The sequence below is a fragment of the Pelodiscus sinensis genome, chromosome 3 (assembly GCF_052426305.1).
Source record: "Pelodiscus sinensis isolate ZL-2025 chromosome 3, ASM5242630v1, whole genome shotgun sequence".
Classification (NCBI taxonomy): Eukaryota; Metazoa; Chordata; order Testudines; family Trionychidae; genus Pelodiscus; species Pelodiscus sinensis.
Genome location: NC_143054.1, coordinates 132,958,001 through 132,965,553, shown reverse-complemented (window position 1 = coordinate 132,965,553; position 7,553 = coordinate 132,958,001).

Here is a 7,553-nt window from a genome sequence, read left to right as displayed (position 1 = left end):
CGAGAAAGCCCCATTCGTAAGTGCGGATCCGACATAAGTCGGATCCGCGTAAGTCGGGGACTGCCTGTACATGCTCCAGCCCCAGAGCACCCCCACAGTTGGCACCTATGGCCCTGGAAAATCATTCTCCCCACCAGCCTCCACATCCCCTTCCTGTCTGCTGCTCAGTACTCCATTCGCCTCCTCACCCCACCTCTCTCGCCTCAGCTCCCCATCTGCCTCCTCACAATTTTAGTGAAGCATTGGGCTCCCCAAAGAGCAGGGCCTGGGGTGGTTGGCCAAGGGACAGCTTGGTCAATGAGGGTCAGGGACTTTAACCTCCTGCTAACATGATTTGTTGTGGCTAAATATCAGAGAGCTATCTAGCCTTCTTTTGAAAGCCTCCAGTGAAGGAGCTTCCACAACCTCTCTAGGCAGTCTGCTCCACTGTTCCTATAGCTAGGAAGTTTTTCCAGAGATTTCGTCTAAATCTGCTAGGCTGTTGTTTGAACCAATTGTCCCTGGTCTTGCTCTCTGGCAAGAGAGAACAACTTCTCTTCATCTTTTTTATGACAGCTTTTTTATTTGAAGGCTGTTACTGTATTCCCCTTTAGTCTCCTCTTTTCCAAACTAAACACATCCAGTTCCTTTAGCCTTAGCTTATATGTTTTACATTCCATCTTTCCCATCATCTTTGTCTTTTGCTTCTGGATCCTTTCCAGTTTCTTTACAACCTTGCTAAACAGTGGTGACCAAAATTGGACACAATTCTTCTGGGGCCTAGACACCCCCAAGTAGAGCGCTGTTATCATGTCCTGTGACTCATATTCTATCCCTCTACTAATGCATCCTTAATATGCCTTGGCTTCTCCCCCCCCCCCAGCATCACATTGCTGATTTATAGAATCGTAGGACTGGAAGAGACTTGGAGACGTCTTCTAGTCCAATCTCCTGCACTCAAGGCAAGACTAAGTATTATCTAAATTTGTGGTTCTCAACCTATTTACCTGCTTTCTGTGTGTTCCGTGGACTCAGCCAACCGATCCGTATACTATCTGTTGGCCCTGAGGATGTCACATGGGCTGTAGCTGTGTGCTGATTGGCCTGCAGTTTGAGAACCACTGATCTAGAGCAGCCCGGCACCTGGGACAAGAGAATCCTCCATCATGAAACAGTCACAAATGCTAAGCAAGCAGCGGGGACAACAGCCTGGCCATGGCAAGGTGGCAGCAGGGTGTATGGGGGGGGGGGGCTGCTCTGTCTCCAGAAGGGGCAGGGTGTCAGGCAGAAGTGTCGAAATTGGGGCCAGGCAGCCCTCAGCGCTGCCCAGAGAGCACCATGCTTCCCTTAGGCAGCATTCAGTGCTGCCGGGAGCATGTCATGTGGTGATCCGACAGCAATTTAAAGGACCCCGGGCTCTGGCACCAGCACTGCCATGGTAGTGGTGGTGGCAGCCAGGAGCTCCAGGCCCTCTCTCTTTGCCCCTCCCTACCAGCAGACAGGTAAGCAAGTAGGTTTTCCCTGTACTTTTCCTCTACAAATCTTTCTACGCCCCTTGTTTGAGAAGATAAGCAGGCTGGAGTCACAGAGGAGCTGAGCTGTTAACATTGCTGGCTAATTACAGCCAGGCAAATGCAAAACATTGTTAACTAAGGATTTTTTGGCACAAAAAGCAAAACATGCACTTTTAGAGTGAAGTGACTTCTCCTTTAGACTGAAAACACAAAACATACATCTATAGTCTCAAGCGGGCGGGGGGGGGGGGTAACACTGGTTCTCTCCTCTCCCTTGTGAGGATCCTGCCTCTAGAGTATCTCTTAGCTGTTAGAGAGCTCAAGAAAGAGAGCTTGCAGTCATCATGAATAGTTCTTTGGAAACATTTGCTCAACACGCAGCATCAATCAAAAAAGCTAACAGAAAGTTAGGAATCATTAGGAAAGGGATAGATAAGATAATACGGTGCCACTACACAAATCCATTGTATGCCCACACCTTGAATACTGCATGCTGTTCTGATTATCCCATCTCAAAAAAGATATATTAGAATTGGAAAATGTAGAGCAATGGACAACAAAAATGATTAGGGGTATGGAACCAATTCCATATAAGAAAAAGACTAAAAAGACCAGGATTGATCATCTTAGAAAAGAGACAACTAAGGGTGGATGAAATAGAGGGCTATAAAGTAATGAATTATGAGAGAAAAGTGAATAAAAAAGTGTTATTAATCTCTCCATGTTATGCAAGAACCATTGGTCACCTGACAAAATTAATAGGCAGCAAGCTTAAAACAAACATAAGGAAATACTTCTTCACACGACGTACAGTAAACCTACAGAATTCATTGCCAGGAGATGCTGTGAAGGCCAAAATTATACCTGGGTTAAAAATACTTAGATAGCCATTGATGGAACTATCCAGCATGAACCTATTAGTCAAGATAGTCAGGGATAAAACCCAGCCTCTGCGTGTCCCCACACCTCTGACTGCTGGTGGAAGACAAAGGATAGATCACTCAATAATTGCCTGGTTCTGTTCATTCCCTCTGAAGAATCTGGCATTGGCCACTATCAGAAGAGAGGATACTGGACTAGACAGACCTTTGGTCTGATCCAGTCTGGCCATTCTAGTTCTAAGCTATCAGCTATGGGTGAGGCCTGAACAGCTACAGATTTTGAATGTTGGAATTTTATAAAGAGATAGTTTAACTCTGATTTCTAGCTTGCTCTAACATTTCATAATGTAGACGTAAATTTAGACAACTGACCTTGTTCGATGCTTTTTCTGCGACATCCTCAACTAAAGAATGTTGAATTAAACAATATCCATATTAGGACATACAAAGGTACATCCTCAAGTTCGGAAGCATACTAGTTATTGATACTCCAGGCAATGCACACTTAGACAAATAACTGATTGGATTGATGCATTCTTGGGTGTTGTTCATTAATTTGTCACTCTACTTTGTTCTCTCCATGAAATAAAATTGATCTCCAAAAACAAAGAAGCACCACTCAAAGCTCATTAAAAAGCAAACAAAAAAGTGGGAACAAATATATGATTGGCATTTTACAAGGTTTTTGTTTATTTGTTTGAGGGTTTGTTTTCTTTTTCATTTTCACACATGTTCGCAGTTTGTGTATTCTTCTGAGATAAAAATGGAAGTATTAAAATATTTCAAGAAAGATTATTTTCATGATTTTCTGGAAGTACTGAAAATATTGCCATGAAATCCCTAGTCATTAGGCCAGTGTGCTTAGGGTGAAATGATATGAGCATCTGGGGTGAAATGCAGGGGTGTCTGTTTTTGTCATTGGGACCAGATTTCATCCCAAAGTTCATTTTATTATTCGCAGTCCCCGTAATTGCATACAGTAGATGCCCTGTGTCAAACGCATAACAGGTAACAAGCTCTCACTAAGAAGGGTTTATATTCTAAAGGCACAAGCAGGTACAATCCAGTACAGAATGTAGAGTGGGTGTGTGATTATTATGGGAACATCTTTTAAACTCACCACATGTGTCATTTGCATCGATTTCAAATCAATTTCTAAATAACAAAGCATGCTGATTTAGGATCTATTGCTGTCAAATTTCCAAGAATCCATCCAAACCCTAGAAGCATAAAACTAATTAATGTGATTAATACAAATGACCATAGTGAATTCTGTTACAGAATGAACATGGCTAAAGTTCAATAGTTTAACTTTACAAGGGTTTGTGCTAAAAGTTTTTCATGTGACTCTCATACTAATGAGTTAACACTCAACCACTTTCTGCTTTAAGGTGCATATGACACCCTTTTTCTTCTCCCAATTCAAATCTGCCAATTGTAGGGAGACTAGCACTGAGATTTAGCACATAGACTTTCTGCTTTAAAGCTCCAAAAAATGGGGTGGGAATAGGGCAGGGCAAATATATTTTAAAACCCCAAAGGCAGAATTAACCAGGTCAATTTAATAACAAACAAGCAAATGTGAGGTTCAATTATAAAGTTGACAACACTGAAGTTGTGGGGATTTAAGAGCCATATTTTTAACTCTGAAAACATTAATACAGTAGAGTCCGGATTATCCGAACTTCGGTAATCCAACATTCCGCTTTAACCGACATAGCCGGATAAACCCTGGGGTTCTGCGGACCATTGTCAGGGGTTCCGCGAGAAGTCCCCAGCCAGCCTAGCGTAGTGCGAATATACGGCCCCCAAGGCCAGCCGCCCCGCGCTGCTATGCCGCATGCAGCCTCCCCGGCTGAAGAGGCTCCAGCAGCAGCCCCGAAAGCAAAACTAAAACCCCGCACTGCCGCCGGTCGGCTGCCCACCCACCTGCCATGTGACCGGGCCCGTTTCTCCTGCCCCAGCTGTTGACGTCCCTTGAATTGCAGCGCACAGTGGGCGATTGAGAGTCCAGCCTGCGGGGCTGAGCCTCCTGCTGGCGCCGCTTGGTTCCCATCCCTGCCTGGCCCCCTTCCCTTCCTGCAGCCCCCGGGCGTGGGGCCAGGAGAATGGCCCCGCTCGCTGTCCCATTACTCCGGGCCTCCAAGCAGAACATCACCAAAGTGCTGCTGCCATTCGCCAAGAGCACCCGAGTCAACTACTGTACAGGTAATGTTCTGTACTCCGTATTTTCCAACATTTGTGTTAATCCGACCACCTCTTGGTCCCATTTAGGTTGGATAATCGGGACTGTACTGTAGAAAGAAAAAGCCCTGAAATGCTTGGATGGTCTAGAGGATTAATAATGAGGTACGTGGCCTTCCAACTTTGGGACATTTGCTTCATTGACAGATAGGCTCAAGTCAGAACATTTAGGCACACACATTCTTTGGAAAAAGGTACGGTAATCTCTAACATCAAATGATTATTCAGTACAGCTGTGAAATGGATTATTGAAGTCTGCTATAATTTCAAAAGGTTAAATGCCGATGCCAGTGAAGCAGCTTAAACATGAAGGCTACATCCACACTGCCCTCTCTTGTGCAAGAAAATATGCAAATGAGGCAAAGTGGTGACTATTTCTGTGCCTCATTTGCATGCTTAATGAGTGACCATTTTTGCGCAAGGGGCTTTTGTGTAGACGGCTCCTTTTTGCGCAAAAAATCCCTTCTTGCTCAAGAGCCGTTCTGACTTTTTTTCTCAATAAGCCCATCTCCTGGCCATTTGCTCTCCCCAGTGGAAAGGAGGTTGCAGGTACAATCCTTCTATCACAGCCCTTCCCCCACTTCGGTTGACATGACTTGGGGATCTACACTAGACTTTGCACCATAGAAGAAGGCACAGATTCAGGGCTAATATGCCCCATCATATACAAAATAAAAATACATTGTGCTGCCATTAGTAGTTGTTTTTACCAATTAACAGCATCCTGACTTTCAACACAACACTTTCTGGATTAGAAATAATTCATTGAAACAGATCTAATTGTTTCTAGAATCTGAAGTGGCTTTGAACTAATGCCACAAAATCCACATCTTGCTCACACAAAGAGAATTTTTTTTCTGTTTTGGGATATGCCTAATTTACCTTTGGTTTTTTTCATGGAAAATACCAACACGCAGCTGCACAACAGTCTAGGGAAGTTTTTAGCTTAAACTCTTGAGACATCTGGAACCCAGTTCTGCTTGTAAAGGCCTGCTGCCCATCTATGGAAGATGGAATACGAGCTAGCTGTTCCAGGAGCTAACAGTCACATGCTGTGTTTGGCCAGTATTCAGAACTCCCAGAAATGACAAAAATAATTCACATGTCAATCTAGGGCAGGATCTAAGCATTAGATTACATATTCTGCCATCATCAGAGAGTGTGGAGATGTTTTCTATGGCTGTAATGGCAAAACTCTGTAAGAAAGTAATGGATTTAAAAAAAGCATTAAGATAGTCATGGGCTACCATCTGATATAGTCTGGTCTTGAGCCAACCAAGGGCCACTTTTAGATAAAATTAAGTTGGGACCAAAGGCCCAGGATTCTCCAATGAAGTGAACCTCACAGCATTTTCTCAGTATGCTTTCCTCAGCAACAGAGGGTTGGGATGGCCCTGGAAAAATATGGTCTCCAAATAATGTGCATCCCATGTACAAAACTGTAGTCAGCCCCCTTTAGAGTGTGTCTGGGGAAATCCCTTCTACCTCCATTGCAGAATAACTTCTTTAGAAGGGGTGACGCCATCGGCTCTCCCTAGCACCTTACAAGTACCATACCTTCCTTCCCAGAAAGGAGTAAACCTTTAACTGGGCTGTGGTAGTTATAATTTGGCTTGGCAGCCTTGAGAAAATGTCCTTCAAGCCAGGGCAGCAATTCCTTGATCTATCCATTGAGGTTATCCCTTATCCCTCTGTTTCTCAGCATTGTAGAAAGCCTTTACAATAAAAAATTCCAGCTTGGGGAGTGGGGGGGAAGGGGGAAGGCTAATAAGTCATAGGAAATAAGAGAGGGGTGAAGGGATAAGTGGTTGGAGTAGGAAGTTTAAAGAAACCAGCAACATTAACAGGAAGTTCAAGGTGATCTCCACCTAATTCTTCCACTGAGCCATTAAAGCACAATGTGCATTTTTAAAAAGGTACACTCTATACCTGGAACCAGTGGTCTGTGCCTATATAAAATCCAATCATGCTCTCCATCTCAACATAGCTGATTATCAGGAGCTAGTGGTATGGCAATGACCAGCGGCAGATTTAGGGCAGGGCGAGTGGGGCGGCTGTCCCGGGCCCCGCGCTTCCCGAGGCCCCGCGCATGCGCCGTGTCAAAGGCGGGGCCCTGCAAAATTTCGCTGCCCTGGACCCCGCGGCGCTCTGATCCGCCCCTGGCAATGACTAGACATCCCTTACTCTAAACATGCCCCATATTTATGTAAACCAGACATAAAATGTTTTTAAACCGCAAGCCAAAAGCCATAAATCCATCAGCTCAAGCAAACTCACAGATAACAAATTGTACCTGATTATCTCTCTTTCAGACGCTTAAGAGTCAAAGAGATTCAAAGAGCAGAAATTCAGTTTCTGTTTCTATCTTCATTAATCTGAAGGGGCAATTTTCACATGGGAGTGTCACATTCTGCTGCCATTTATATCCAGGCAAACTCACTGAACTCAGTGTGGCTACCAAGGGACAATAAAGCAGAATTCAGCTCACTGTAAGCTCAGGTCTACCATTGACAAAGTATGAATTGTGCCATTTTCTACCAGCAATTGGTAGAATGTGTGTTTCAGATACAGGAAACAAAAACAAAACAAAAAAGAGAGACAGACCTCTGACATTATATCATTTTTATTGCTTGGTGAAAAAAGTGATGCCCTCACTGGGACTGACCTCCAAGAACTGGCTTCCCAGTCCAACATAAATATTAGTTTATTTTGAAGTCTCTCAACAGTCACGTGATATTAGATGCAAGGCAAAGCAGCTGAGTTTTAATTATGTTTTTAGACATTAACCAGTCTCTGGACTGCTTAGCAACCTCAGATCAGGAAAACAACTCCTTAAAGCAGTCACTCTGTCTTGCCAGGTTTGCTGTAGTGAATAACATTAGCTCAGTATTTGCAGTATTCCCTATATTTACTATAGGAATTCCTTAGAAATGTG